We start from the raw sequence: 15,873 nt of genomic DNA, 5'->3' as shown, positions 1-15,873 counted from the left end.
TACTCAACGGATATACCACCCAAATCCTTTCGGGTAATGCGACCAGCTGCAAATACATCCTTATATATCTACGTACACATAGAGTGAAGAGAGGCATTTTTGAACAAGGTTCATATCAATCAATCATATCATACAGTTTCTCTCTGAGCTTGTTACTTAAAGGACCCCTCTGGTGAGTCCTTTTGTGAAGTAAATAATCAGCCCTTACTTGAACTTCTTAGAAAAACTGGATCTTCCTATCCAGTTTGCTTGAGGGGAAAGCAACCCAGTTCGGCAGCTAACACCCCCCTTCCCTTCAGTGTCAAGGTTCTGCCCCGTAGACAAGCCCCAGCTAACCACCAAGTCTTCTGGCTGGGGTTTTTGTAAAAAGGGCATATTCCAAGTGACATGCTGACTCCACACAGAATGTCTCATTTACCTCCTGTGTGACTGACTCATTGGGGGAAATTTTTTCTTATCAGGGATTTGCTACAGCTGGAGTAAATCTCCTTAGAAATTTCAGTGTTGTCAGGTTCATTTGTGAAGACCTAGCGGAGACTTACGAATTTTGTGGCCTTGGAATAGATCTGACTTTGCATCTAGCATCTAATAACCAGCATTTGTTTGGTAAAGGAATCTGGGCTGCAAACTCAGAGCTCACCCCGACGACAGCCAAGGAGGATAACCTGAAAAGCCATTCCTCTTATTCATTTTCTGGAAGGAAACAGGAACCAGCTAACAGACATATTAACTATTGTGTTTGCATTTCATTATTCCTAATCTCCCTCAGATGAAAAAATTCCTTTCAAAGCTTTAACACTACCTTTTCTTATTTTATTTACTTTCCTAAGCTGAAGTAGCCATCTCTACTCCAGTTCTTTTTTTCTAAAATGGTTCCCCGAGTACCTTTTTACTTTTCTCTTCACAGATTCCGACATCTGTATGTTGAGCATTTGTCTAGAGAATGCTTTCTGTACTTTCTTTCTTGACTTCAAAGTCTTAATTTCTCCCCCCAAATCCACATTTTGGGCGTGGGAATCTTGATGGTGGAATTAATTATAAGAGTCCACAGGAGAGATATGAAAAAGCAACAGTCTCATCTCTTCTTCTCATCACTAGGCAGACATGAAAAGAAGCTTTCTACTTTCCATAACTCTATCCACACTTGATGCTGCCCAGCAGGCTACCAAAGGCTGGATCAGCCAACCGAGGCTGTGCCGGAAGATTTACCACGTGGAGGCCCCTTCTCCCAGGGCTGGATGATGTCTAGCCCCACCCAGAGTCTACCTTTATGGATATGTCACATAGAACTGCTTGTGAGGGGATTTCTGTATCGTAGGCAGAGTACTGAGCTGCTCCAAGGAAGAATGCTGTGCCCATTCTATGGGATTTGTCTACACATCTAAGCACCTCTGCACCCAAGTCCTGAAACCATCAACTTTGCCAACCAGGCAATGCCTCCTCTCATGCTACTCGCATCATGAATGGTTAAGCCATCACGTTTTGGACATGGCAAGTTCTTTCCAGCCCCTGGGCCTTTGCACTTGCTCTTCCCTCTGTCTGCAATACTCTTTGTTAGCTTTTGCTCTGTCTGGTACCTTCTCATTCTTCTGAGTGCGAATGTCACCTCCTCTGAGAAGCCTGCCCTAGTCACCCCAGTTCAGCTGGCATGCCCTTATTTTCTACCTCACCACCCTCTCATTGCCTTTCTGGCTGTTACCATAATCTGTTAAGGTTTTGTCAATATACTTCTATTGTTTAGAATCTGTGTCCTCCACTAGACAATCAGCACCATGAGGGTAAGAACCTCACCTTTTCACGGATGAACTTATAATACTTGCACGGTGCCCAGCACATAGGAGGGCTCACTAACTTTTTGTTGAGTGCATAAATGATTGAGGGACCTGAGGTTGACGTTACATGTTAAGAAGAAGGAACTCTACTTTCTGAGGGGTTCGGTCCCTTTTACACTCTGCGTTTGTGCACCAGCACACTCACTGAGCTTATTCTGGTTGTATCTGGAAACCAAAACGTTGCCTTGTGACTTGAAAACATGAAATACAACATTTTGAGTGGAAGAAATATCTCAAATCATGCTGACAGCATTTTCTCCATTAGTGGCAAACAAATCAACTATAATTAAAATGCTGTCAAAGTGATTTGAGATTTTTCTCACACTTTCCAAGTTCCATATTTCATGAGTAGATTATCCAGGCCAGAGAATTTACCACCTCCTGGAGTGCCTTTCTTACAGGAAGCTCAAAGACATCTACAAACAGTCTTATTAATCCTTACATTAAAACCTGCAGGGACAACAGGAGGAAAAAACAACACTGTCATGCACAACTTTCTCAACAAAGAAGCTGCCTGAGATCCTAAGAGGCTGTGAGGTAGGTCTGCATGATGCTGAACTTGCTGGTCAATTCAAGCCCAAAGCCAGGTCGCCTGGTCTCCAGCTTCGTAGGGACCTCCAGCTTTTATGGAGAAATCAGCTAGCTGTCAGGTCGGGTTTTTTAAGAAGCCAATTTTATTTCCTTGAATTTCTCCCTTTCACTGGTACCACTTTTATAAGAGGCTGGTATATCAATGAGCAGAGCTCTCATTTACTGAGCATTCACAGTGGGCTAGATCATCGCTCCGTGTAGACACTATTTCATTTAACCCTCACTTAATACACACCAGGCCCTGATATGATTACCATCCATTTGCAGATGTAGAGGCTGAAGCTCAGGGAGATTAAGTGACCTGCCCAGAGTCACACAACGAGGAAAGGCCAGCGGCAGGCTTTGCCCAGGCAGTTTCACTCCAGGGCACACTGACCTCGCCTCTGGCCTCTGGCCTCGTTGTTGCATGGAGATTGGAGAGTAGTGGGAATGCCAGATTGCCAGAAGACTGTAACATTAGAAGGTGCCAGGTGCAAAGACACCTCTCTGTCTCAGTTAGAGACTTAACAGAAGCTCACTTTTTATCTAGCTGTTTTGCTTAAACAAAGCCTGTAGGACTTGCCAAATCTAAAAGACAAATCACCCATAGATGAAGTGAATAGATTTGGAATTCATGGTTTCAAGACTCATCCAGTAGAAATCCAGCTTGTAAGTGTTCAGATGGGATAACATATTAATTTTTGTAACCGAAATATTTTTATAAGTACATATATACCCATATGTGAACATATGGTCCATTGGGTGAGAAAACAGTATCCTGTGTATTTATACACTCTTGTAGTATCGTCTAGAGCACACATTTTTCAGCCCATGGATTTCCAGTAGGGTCCACAGATGAGTCTCAGTAGGTTAGGGAACCCCTACAATCCTACGCAGAAATTTTGTGTGTTTGTGTGTTTGCACATTTTCCTAGGGAAGGGGTCTGGGACCGAAAAAAAATTTTTTTTTAATGGCACAGAAACGTATCTCTCTACAGGGGTGTGTGTACTCTGGGAAATGCAGTGCATGGGTTTTGTGGACAGACCCAGCTGGTTCCTGGCACATGCTAGTGGTATGATTTCAGGCAAGGCATTTCTCTTCTCTGAGCCTCAGTTTCTTCATCTATAAAATGGAAATAATAATATGCCCCACCTTGTGGGATTGTTGAAAGTTTCGTAAAGGTATATACAGGCCCAGCACAGCACTGGATGCCTTAGAAAGTGCCTGTGAGGCACTGGTCATTTTGATTATTACCTGAGTTCTACAAAATAGGATGGCCGACTTGGGGGAGAGAAGAGTTACATACACGCGATACTTTGGAAACTGAACAGGTGAAGATGAAATGAAAAGTGATACATTTAGAGACAGTCTCAATGTTCCCCAACCTCAGTGCTATAGAGGGTGGTTTCGAAAAATCCTCCTCCTGTACAAACCCATCAACAGTGCTTCATCACCTGAGTTTTTGAGAATTCGTTTCAGTCTCATGTTTCCGAACCCAGGCTATGGAACCAGCCAGCCAGGCTGGGTTCAAAACCACCTCTACTCCCATTTGCTGGGTCTTGAAGAGCTAGGCACTCAACCTCCCTAGATTTGGTGAGTTAAGGCATGTCAACAGCTCAGCACAGGGCCAGGCACATAGTACATGCTCAATAAATAAATGTTAGTTGTTATTGCTGCTGCTGCTGCTATCATTATCTGTTGTTGTTGTCTAACTCCATATCATTATTATGTCTTACCTAACTTATTACCATTATTTGCTCTCTAACGCCAAGGACTCACACACTGCATCGGTTTGCACATTTGCGTGGTGCCGAGTGCCTTTTTAATAGTGGCTGTTGGCACTTTCATTTTCTTCCTTTATTTCTTCCCATCCCAAATCTCTGATATTTTGAGCTTATTAGCAATCCCCTCACAGCCAGGGTCACCAGGGCTCTTTAGAAGGGAGGAAATCTGACCACCTAGCAAAGGAAGTATGCAAAGAGAACAACCCAAAACAAACTGAAGGAGTTATTCCAAAAAACCCTGAAGGCAAGAAAATGGAAACTACAAACAACATCTATTTATAATTGCTGGTCGTTTTTCCGCAGAAGCCCTGGGATGATGGAGAGGGCCCGCCGGTCTCATTGTTCCTGGCAGAGCAGGCTGCCAAGAACTCCTCGCAACGTGAGGAAGGAGGCCGCTCCAGACACCGTGTCTGATAAGTCTCACTGTAGATGAACTTTCAGAGAATCAAGGGCACACAACAAGGCCTGCGTCACTTCTCCCTGACCTTCTGGCCAAACACCACTCCCTCCACTAACCGGCTCCTCAGCAAGCACATTCCACAGTTCCTGTGGCCACAGATCTGCCCTGCTCCTGCAGACAGGCTTGGATGGAACGTATTTGCTTATGCAAGGAAGGATTTTCGAAGCAACCGGTGCTAATGTGAAGTTTAAGGCTTTGGGGCAGGCTGTTTTCAGCAAGGCTGTTGAGTGTTTCTTTCTGTCTGCTCTATGCATCTATAAAATCCTCACCCTCTGCAGTCAGCTCAAAGGACCCCATGCTAGAATTTTGTAACAATATCAGGGTAGAAAGCAGGTAAGAGCAGCCCACGATTTATGTCTATTCACCACTAGGCTGGTACTCAGATGGGAAGGTGAACTGCAGCAGGGCCAGAGACTTGCTGAATTGTTCTAAGCTGGCCTGGGTCAATAGAACATGCCTCAGTTTGCCTCGTCTCATAAATGGCTACAGGGACCATGCCTCTGTGCCTCTCACGGCTGATGGGTGAGGACAGAAGGTGCCTGGAAGCCACTGGGGGGAAATCAGAGTACACCATTCCTCGGCCTGGTGTGCCGGCAGCGTCCCTGAACTTGGCCAGGTGAACAGTTCCTTCTGGGACGGGTGCTCACCAACCCTGGCTCCCAGAGGGTCTAATTGTGAGAGTGAATCATAACCTCTCCATCTGTCCGAAAAATGGGAGCCTGCTGGGAATGAGGTGTGCTGGGCACTAGGGAATCAATCACAGCATGGAAAAAGTCCTTTATGTGTTTTCCAGGGCTCAAGGCTCCCAGTCGTTTTTCTATCCCCCTTTGCTGGCATCCAGCATCCATAACAAAAGTCGGAAAGTACAAAACTTGTCTGTAAAACGTGCCACGTGGAAATGCAAGCAGGGGACGGCTTGGGGAGTAGGTGGCAGATGTGACGGGCCCTGTCCTTACATTTCATTCACCCTGAGCTTCAGGTTACAGAGCTCAGAGGTTCTCCCCGGCTCCAGGGGCAAACTTGTCACTACTGTGCAAATGCAACAAGCGTGGTGGTGTGGAAATGATGGGTCTGCACTAACGTCCAAGCAGGAAGGGGCTGCTGCCGTGCCAGGGTGGAGACTCTGAGGCCAGCGCTCGCGGGCCAGTCAGCTGGGACTGCTTCCACCTCTCCAACGGCCGCTTGGTAAGCTTTCGCCGATGGCTGTGTTCTGAAGGCCCCGGGGCTGTCAGAGCAAAAGCAGGCCTGTCCACGCGGGACACATGAAAGCACTCGCCTCTCCCCATCATGGAAACACCCCTCTGTTCTGAAAGAACTAGCTGCCGTTTGGAGGGGTGGAGTAGAAGCTGTGCAGGTTCAGAATATTGGATGCTCTTGGCTGAAGGCTCAGTCACACCAGAAAGAAAGAAGCCTAGAAAGGACACCAGCTCCTGCAAAAAAAAGGAACCAGATTGCAGGAAGTCTCCTCACAGGATGGGAACGGTGTGAGTCAGACCTTAAAAGCCTTTTCTTTATCCCACAGCCAGAGCACGCTGTTTGCTCTGCGTGCAGAGCTGCTGGCGGCCTGCAGGGTCCTCACAGCGCAGGGAGGGAGCATCAGCGCCAGGGAAGAGCTCTGGGGGCCCGCACAGGAGAAGAGCCCTTGCAAGAAGTAGAGACAGACACCACCCCTGCCCCCCCGCCCCCGCCCCCCGGCTCCCTACCCCTAGCCCACCCCACCCCCGCCCCCGCATCCCTACCCCCACCCCCCACCTCCAACCCGTACCCCACCCCCACCCCCCCAACCCCCCGTCAGTACCCCGACATTTAACCCAGCAGTCTGCCCGGAGGCTGGGACTAAATCCTGCATCTGCTTGGACCGCAGTTTCCCAGCAGATGAGGCCAAAAAAATAATGATACTTTCTTACCCTCGTACTGCTCTCAAAGGGAAGACACAGGAATAAATCACTTTGAACATTTAGATGAAAGGTGCTCCATAAACCCGAGGTCTCATCAACTGTAACTGTTCCGGTAATTATTTTAATGATAATAATGAGGATAATGGACGGAGGGGGTATGGGGCCCGGATGAAACCTCCTACCTTGAGGCCAAGAAAAACCCTCCCATTAAAACCCGAGGCACGGCTTCCGTCCGCTCCTAGGTCTCAACCATCTCTTTGAAACTGCCAGTTCCTGGGCGGAAATATTATTTACTCCTTTCCTTTCCAACAAAACAATGATTTGTTCCACCGTTTTCCCTCTTGCTCACTCCCCGGTGTGCCTGGCTTCACCCTGACAGCTCAGCCATGGGCTGTTTACAGGCCTCGCTCACCCTCCACGACTCCGGTGCAGCTCCACTGACACTAAAGGCAGGAGAATTCTCTGTGTGTGAGGAATCAATTACTTCCGCTGACACTCTATTACTAGCCCTCACGTCTTCGGATTCCAGACGGAGAGTGAGGTGGTGGGGGAATGGCAGGGAATTTGAAGAGGATGGCGCGCGAGGGGGGCTGTGCGGGACAGGGGCGGAGGTGGAGGGCAGGGAGGCAGAAAGAGACAACTCACTGACTGAGAGGCAGGCCTCCAGCTGGCATTTAAAGACACAGAAAGCTCTCTCTCCCTCCCTGACTGCCCTGTTGGCATCCGGAGGTGACCACGTGGCAGGAAGAGGTAAAGAAAAGGAAGAGAAAAGGAAAAGACAAGACTTGTCAAGTATATCTAAGGAAATCAGAGAGGCCCCAGATACCTAAGCCTTGGGACAGCAGATGACAGCTCTAGGCACAAGGACACAGGTATACGAAGGCAGCTTTGGGCAGCAGGCTTCAAATCCCAGCCCTACCATTACTACCTGTGTGATTTCTCTGGGCCTCAGTGTCCCCAGCTGTTAAATGGGAATAACGGCAGTACCAGCCCCAAAGCATTGTTATGAGAGTAACACATGGCCAAGTTCTTGGTGTAGTAGCACCTGACACTTGTCAGTAGCTTAATAGATATTTGCTATTATTGTCCAACTGACAATCCCTCCATACCACCTACAGACACACGATGGAGCCCCTAATGGGGCAGAGCAGAAAAATTTATAGAGACTGCCAAGATGCCTGGCTACAAAGCCAGGGAAAAAGCATAAAAAATCAGGTGAATTTTCCTTTATCATGTGGAGTTTTTTGCTGCCCTCTGAAACCTAAGCCCAACTCACACTTCTTCTTTCTTCTTCTTTTTCAAGTTTTATTTTGAACCAGCTAACATTTTTCAGGGATTTTCCTTCTAGGAAAAAGAATTTTGATTATGTAAATTAAATACAACCATCTACTCTGCAATCAACTGAGATGAGTTGTGAGGCGTAGGTCTCATAATGAAGGACGATTATGGAAGCTCTTTTCTAGAAGGAAAGACAAGGGCAGCTAATTTTTTTTTTCCGGGATGATTTATCCAGGCAAAAGTAGAAGAATGGAATTAAATATTCTGTTGAGTTTCTCTTGATCCAAAGGTTTCAACTGCCCTGCCACTAAAAAGGACAAAACAAAGGGAATACATTTTTTTTTCTAAAGGACTCATGACTACCGGGAAACACACAAATCCCTTTTTAGAAAAATCTAATTTCTCTACTTCATCTATTTCCTTCTCCTGTTTATCCCCTCCACACCCAGAGCTCCCACTGAGTTTCTTAAGACAGACTCTCACCCGGTGGAATTAGATGGGAGAATTACATGGAGCTACACGGGGTGTAGCTGGGCCTCTGGGACCTCTGGGTTCAGAGAAGGTGCCAGGCTTGAGAGCCAGAACAAGTGGGACTGTGTAGTAGAAAATCTCAAGTCATTTTCTCAATGAGAAGATAAAAATGCATTGTTAGGAAGGACACCCACAGTGAAGCTTGCATTTGGAGAGTTGGGATTGCAACATCGCATATTTAAAAACAAACTGCCAAAAATAACCGTTGTCCCAACTGCTCTTTAACCTTGGTAGGCGGAGAAGAACAATCTGCGGTGTTTTCCCCCACTTCTCCAGCGAGCTAAGCTGCTGGGTGGAGTCCTTGGTCAAGGCTGGTGAGTGTGGGCTTGGCTGCCAGCTGAGCTCGAGGCAGCAGGGCTGTTCCCGTTTATTGCACCGCGTACCTGGAGGGGATCTGTTTCTGTCATTAGCAGGGTTGCTGTGATACAGAAAAGTATTGCTGCCCATTGGTTCCTTGGGGGAATCAGAATATTTCTGTGGCTGAGCAGGCGGTAAATCTGTAACAGTGTCACGAGTAATCAACCTGAGGATCTCTCCTGAGTGCAAGACACCCCTTGAACCACAGAGAACTCTCACTCCGCTCTGAGTTCCAGAGAAGAGCTGAAGCCACACGTCTAACTGGGCACTGTGCCCTCCTGCCCTCTATTTGTAGGAAAGAGATGTGTGTTCACAGGAAGTCTTGTGTAGGAGTAAACTGAGGAGTGGAGCTTAATGCAGAGTGTTACCCGGACTTTCCCAGGCCATACCTCACTTTTAGGCATTAAATTGGGGGGGGGGGTGTCCCTGGATATAGGGTATGAAACTGTAGAAACTCTCTGACCAGGGAGAATGGGACAGCAGTGAGTCCCCATCATCTCACTCTTTCCTGCTTCCTGACCACAGCCCCTCTCTGAGATGCTGGAAGTTGTCTGGCCAGGAAATAAAATTAAATAGCATTGCCCAGTCACCTCTAAGAAGGGGGTTTGTATCAACAAGCCACCAGGATGGCCCTACATTACTGTGGTTCCTGAAGACATCAAATTCTCTCCCCTTCTTGCCTTTGACATGATGCCTCTCTGCCTGGGCCACCAGCCCTACCCCCATCCCCTTTGCCTGGCTAACTACTTCAGGATCAGTGCAGGCATCGCCTCCTCCAGGGAGCCTTCCCTGATCTCCTCAGCCAAGGGTAGATCCCAGGGTTCATATCACGTCCCTGGTCAGAATGTATGGTGTTGGCGGAGGCAAAAGAGCATGAGAGTAAAGAGCTCAGGTTGCAAAGTAGTGTGTTCTGGTTTCAAATCCCTTCTCTGCACTTTTTTTTTAAACATCTTTATTGGAGTATAATTGCTTTACAATGGTGTGTTAGTTTCTGCTTTATAACAAAGTGAATCAGTTATACATATGTCCCCGTATCTCTTCCCTCTTGCATCTCCCTCCCACCCTCCCTATCCCACTCCTCTAGGTGGTCACAGAGCACCGAGCTGATCTCCCTGTGCTATGCAGCTGCCTCCCACTAGCTATCTCTTTTACGTATGGTAGTGTGTATACGTCCATGCCAACTCTCTCACTTGGTCCCATTCTCTGCCACTTTCAAGAGTGCAAACTTGGGCCAGTTGCTTACCTTCTTTGAGCCCAAGATTCTTCATTTGTAAACTGGGAGGAGTAACAACGACCTCCCATTTCACGGTTTGTTGCAAGGATCAAATGAGATGATGGATGTAAAGCACTTGGCAGTGTCAGGTTCACAGGTGATGCTCCCTATGTGGCAACTTGATCATCAGTAACCACGTGGTTTTTTTTACTTGCTTCCTCCTTCCAAACTCTCAATTTCACAGGGTCAAAGAATACACTTTCCTTACTCATCACTGAGCTCCCAAGGCTATCCTCATGCTTGGCACATAGTAGATGTTTAATAACTAGGAACGAATGAAAGGTCTATTGCCACTTTGCTGATGAAAGAACAAGTCGCAGAGAGCTTAGTAACTTCTGTGATCCCGTGTCTTATCTTCCTGCTGTCATTATGTCACATCACAAGATGGACGACTAGGGAAGACACCTCTGTTGACCTTCCAATGTGGGTTCATGCCACGCTGACTTACATCCTGGCAACTCAGATGTAAAACTCTCACTGACACAATTATCTGCATGCCCCTGCTCAGCCCCCTCTAGGACTAGGCACCTTAAGAGGGTAGAGATGAGACACGTGCGGTCCGTGCCCTTAGAGAACTTACGTGCTCAGAACACAGGATGACCACGCACGAACAAACAGCAAGCAAATCAAGGCAATATGCAACGCTTGGAGAGTTCCGAGCAGGGGGCCCTGAAAGACGGCTGGAGGAATCAAGGACTCCAAGGGGGAGTGGAGAGGATCGTGCCGTGGGGCACTGGAGGGGAGAGGGTGGAGAGTGTGACCCCCCCCGCCCTCACAGGGTCTCCTGCAGATGTAAGGCTGTATGTGGAGGGTGTTTACTGAGCGCGGGGAATCTTCGCAGGCCGGCTGGGGAAGGGCCAGATTACTGGGGTCTGGTATGTTTCCTCTGTTTCCTGTAGTCAACTTATCAACCTGGGAAAGTGCCCCCTTCCTAAGATAGCATCCCCTACTTTGGGAGAAGCACACATACCGTCTAAGATTTAGAGAGCTCCCCTGGCCGTAAATAAACACAAGGGCACTTTGTTTATCCAGCACACTTAGCTAGAGGCCAAATATCCCCCGCAAACCTCCAATATCCAGAATGTGGGTGGGGCGGGGTGGGGGGAGAGTTTCAGAAGAAAAGATGGTGAGCAGCTCAACTAATGCCGAGGACACCATGCACTGATGCTCTTACACTCTCTGTCCCCGGGAGAGCAGCTCATAGCACTCTTGCTATGAGTGTGGCTGACTAGAGCAAACCAGACATGCTGGCCCTGGGGCTGCACTGGCCTGGGGACAATAGCTCAGACCCCAGGACTAAACACTTCCCGACAGACACCAAAACCTCCTGAAGCAAAATCCATACCCACAATAAAAGGGTAAAAAGAGGTCAGAGGGGTATATACTCGTAACAGAAGATGACAGCAAGCCTATTGATAGAAAAAAGTCACACATTCCCCCAAAGTACAAAGATTCTAACCCAGCTGCGAATTTATTGCGTATCTACATAAACAAGAGACTGAAATCTTGCAAAGTAGTTACTATCGTCCAAGTTTTGCACATGAGGACACTGAGGCCTGGGAAGTTTAAAAGGTCAACAAAAACTCATATCTAAATCTATCTGACCCAAACATGACATTACCCAGCCTCTGTCACAAAAAGTCAAGTTTAGAATTAGAAGCCTGAGTCATTGAGAAAAAGTTGACTCACCTTAGCATTCATTAATTTTGTTTAAGAAGACAAGGAAGCGTGGCACATGACTTAGAATGTTCTTAATCAGAAATCTTTCTAAAGAGGAACTTTTGGAACTTTAGAGGAGTATGTTTTAGAATCTGGAAATTTCAATGAGGCATGGTAAATGAGCTTTGTCGTGCTGAACGTACACATAAAATTATCAGTATAGGTTTCTGTGTGGGTTTTTCAGCCTAAGAGATGTTCTCTCAAGTCTTTCTAGTGGTTTTCACACATTCTGAAGCATGTTTTTCAAGATATCCATCTGGAAATAACCAGTTCTTAAAAGGACCTAGACTCGGGCTTCCCTGGTGGCGCAGTGGTTGAGAGTCCGCCTGCCGATGCAGGAGACACGGGTTCGTGCCCGGGTCCGGGAAGATCCCACATGCCGCGGAGCGGCTGGGCCCGTGAGCCATGGCCTCTGAGCCTGTGCGTCGGGAGCCTGTGCTCTGCAAAGGGAGAGGCCACAACAGTGAGAGGCCCGCGTACCACAAAAAAAAAAAAAAAAAAAAAAAAAAAAGGACCTAGACTCTTGATTCTGGTTTTATTTGGGCCTCCGGGATGGGGTGGGATGCTAGGCTTGTGCGAGGGCTCGTGAATAACCTGTGTATCATATGCAGGTGGGTGTTTTCAGGAATACATATCTTTTAGATCTCAGAAAGGGAAAAAAGAATATTCAAGTTTGCATGCATATGCTTCTAAAGCCCTAAGGTTCAGCCACTTGGCTGATGACTCAAGTGAAAGGCAGTAGCACACACTCCTCTTCCCCGCCACGGGGAATGAAGTGGCTTCTCCTTGTTTGCTCAGATGGCCCTGAGTCCTGCCCTTTTGTCCACAGGGGTTTCTGGTTTCTGCCTGCAGTCGGTGACTAGGCCTCAGAGCAGCCTCTGGGTGCTGGGGCTTGGATTCCTGCGGACGACCAGAGGGAGGAGTTGGGGGCTCACTGCAGATGGTGGCCTCCGACTGTACTGACTCAAGCAAAACTGGGGCTGGTGAGTGAAAGTTTCCAAGCAGACGGCAGACTTAAAATGGAACAAAATTAGCAAGCAACGGTTAGGGGAAAAGGTCTGTCTGTCTGGGGTTTATTCACCAACGGGCTCCACCTTTAGGATGTGGATTGCAAGGGACATGGCCCTCCGTTGAGACAGGTGATTAGTCAAAGTTCTCTGAGCTCAGGCTTCGGGGCCACCAGCCAGACTAATCCTCTCATAGCAGGGCCTATTCCCAGGTCATGGGGCCATCTTTGCAGTTAATCCTGCACAAAGGAAGAAGCAGGAAAACAGAAAAGGGCAGGCATGCTGACCACTGCCCTTTTTGCACAGCGGGGCTGGGTTGTTTTTTTTTTTCCCTGACGTTCTTACTCATTTTTCTTTTTGCAGGGGTGTTGCTGCTGCATGCTCTCCTCAGAAGGACCTTTGGGCCGTTTTCTCTTGGTAGGTGTCTACCCTATGGGCCTTGAGAGCCAAATCCAATTGGAAACAGGCACCGAAATGAAAAGAGAAAGGCTGCTAATTTCCTTTGATAGTAAGTGCTTTCCAACCTAGGAGCTCCCTTGGAAGGAAAATGAGAGGAGAGAGGAGGAACAGGACAGAACCTTCAGGACTTCAATTAGATGAACTGTCCCCTTCATAAGAAAGTGAAACAAGGCAGTGGGGGAGGAGGAACCCATTTACCCTGAATGCAGATGGCAGTAAAGACTTAAAAATACCTTGCAGGGTGAGAGATGGAGAGAACCGGGTGTGTCTTTCCAAGTAGAAAAATTAATGAGAATGAGAGAGAAGTGGGAAGTGGAGGAGAAATGGGGAAGGGTAAGAGAAGTAAGGATGAGGTTAAGTAGCAGAGGCGTGACCCCAACAGCGTCTTGCTGACACTTTGGCACTGGGGCAAAGAGACTCCAGAAAGATCTTTTTCTGACTCCCTGAACTTTTCGGTTCAAGCTGGAAGCATGGAATTGGGGAAGTGGGGAGAAAAACAGGAAGCTACTTGGTATGGATGGTAAGCACCAGAAGCTTCAGAATAATCTTGTAACTTACCTGCTTCCCCTACTCCAACTCCAGCCAGAGGCAACGTCTTGGTTCCTCTGTTCCCAGTGGCTTCAGAGACCCTGTGCTCGTTCCATCCCTGGGGCTGAGTCCTGAGGGCAAGGGGGGTATGCCACAGCCCCAAACTGGGCAGGAACATGTTTCCCTGGCCTTTTGTGCTTCCAACATGTTTTAAGTCATGCTCACCAGCTCCTGAGTTTTCCCTTCCCAAAGCCATGGCTTCTCTCTCTGCCACTATGAATATACATGAGATGACCTCTCAGCAATTTCCCTGGGAGATTTGCTGGCATAAGCATAACAGATTTGGGCCCTCCGTTGAGACAGGTGATTAGTCAAAGTTCTCTGAGCTCAGACCCAAAGCTCTCAGTACATCACGCTTCAGTCTGTGCCAACCTTCTGTAACCCAGCCAGAGGCACCAGAAGCCTTATACCTTATAAAGAAGCTCTTCTAACAGAAATTTTGGGTAAAGTTCACTGGCAGGGAATTGGCAGCCTTGAGGTGCTGTGCAAATATACACAGGCTGTGCATTTAACTCAGACAAAGAGGAACTGATTAGTTACCCTATGTCATCCATGGAGTCAAGAGTGGACCTGGGATTATAACTCCATCTTATGATTCTTTGTCACATGAGGCGTCCAACCGGGAAACCCTTCGGTTTTCAACAAAGACTACCTCTTGTTAGGAAAAAACCATTACGAAGGTGCAAAGGAGTCCTAGAAGGATAACAGTGACATTGATTCACTGTGCCTCCCGATCGAACTCTGGTTAAAGAGGAGCCTTGTTCTCCTCCACAAGGTAGCACGGGCCCAGACCTAGGCCTGCTCCCTTGTACTTCTCCTGCTAGCTGATATCTTTATTAACTTTTCAGTCCTCACAATGCTTTGGTCACAAGGAATGCTCAGACTACTTATTAATCATAAGGGGCCACTGAACACCCATCAGAGCAGTGGCACATTCTAGGCACTCGTTTGGAGCAGGACATGATCGTTGGCACGTTCTATCCTGCATAGAAAACTCTCACTTTGGTTTCAGTGAGGAAAGACTTTAAGATGGAACCCACTAGACAGTACAAAGGGCATTCACACTCTTGACACTGCAATGATGCTTCCTCCCTCACCTTAACTTACAGGCGCCTTGGTGTTAAACATGGTGTTTCTCTTTTCTTCCTTTTTTTTTTTTTAAAAAAAAATATATTTATTTATTTATTCATTTGGCTGTGCTGGGTCTTCGTTGCGGCATGTGAACTCTTAGTTGTGGCACGTGGGATCTAGTTCCCTGACCAGGGATGGAACACGGGTTCCCTGCATTGGGAGTGCAGAGTCTTAGCCACTGGACTACCAGGGAAGTCCCAACATGGCATTTCTAAAGCAGTCACAGATGTCTAAATGTCTGCTTGGTCTCTCCTAAGCCACCAAGATGGCAAGACCAATGTCGTGAGCCCAGCTGAGTCACCTCGGGTGACTTAACTTCTCTGGGCTTTGGTTTTCTCATCTGCAAAATGGAGGTCATGATGGCACCAACTTCCCAGGGCCATTGTGAGAACTGAATGGATTGATATTTACAAAGCAATCAGAAGAGTGTTTGTTAAATAAATCCACAGCACCTGCTTTGAGACTCTAACCTGTAGAGCACAGATACCAAGAATCAAGGCGAATCTCAGACCTACCAGTATAGACTCAGCTCTCTTTCTATAAGGAAACCTGCTGCTGCTTCATAAAATAGCAGCCTGATCCTCCACGGCTGGATACACAGGAAGTCTCCACTTGGGGATCTGGCTACTGTTTTATTTAAGGAAGCTGCTGGGGTTCCTACATGTGGGAGAGGCACTGGAAATGGGGAGATCTCCAAGGGGAAAGTCACTCTTAAAGTCAAGAGCTGGCGTCGTGTACTCCCCCCACCCACCGCCCTACATGGAATTCTCCACTGCCAGCCTTTGAATTTAGGGTGTATTCTTTACACTCTTCACTCAGGAAGGCGCTTTCCTCCATACTATGGGATCAACTAGGCTGTTATTTCCACTGAAAGAAATAAATCTCTTGAGGTTTCCCTCTGGGGCCAGGATCCACCACTGTTCAGCAGGTCCTAGGACCAGGGGAGCTGCCACGGGGCGGCAGGTATGGAAGAAGCCTGGGCAGCA

General features: G+C 47.5%; 1 protein-coding gene across 4 annotated transcripts in view; it reads right to left on the bottom strand.

Annotated features, from left to right (window-relative positions):
* NRP2 (neuropilin 2) overlaps window positions 1–15,873 on the bottom strand; it is a 118,654-nt gene that overhangs the window by 86,592 nt on the left and 16,189 nt on the right. The window lies entirely within an intron of this gene.

This window comes from Kogia breviceps, chromosome 2, assembly GCF_026419965.1.
Source record: "Kogia breviceps isolate mKogBre1 chromosome 2, mKogBre1 haplotype 1, whole genome shotgun sequence".
Classification (NCBI taxonomy): Eukaryota; Metazoa; Chordata; class Mammalia; order Artiodactyla; family Physeteridae; genus Kogia; species Kogia breviceps.
The sequence above is the reverse complement of the archived record's forward strand: the minus strand, read 5'-3'. Positions and strand labels throughout refer to the sequence as shown.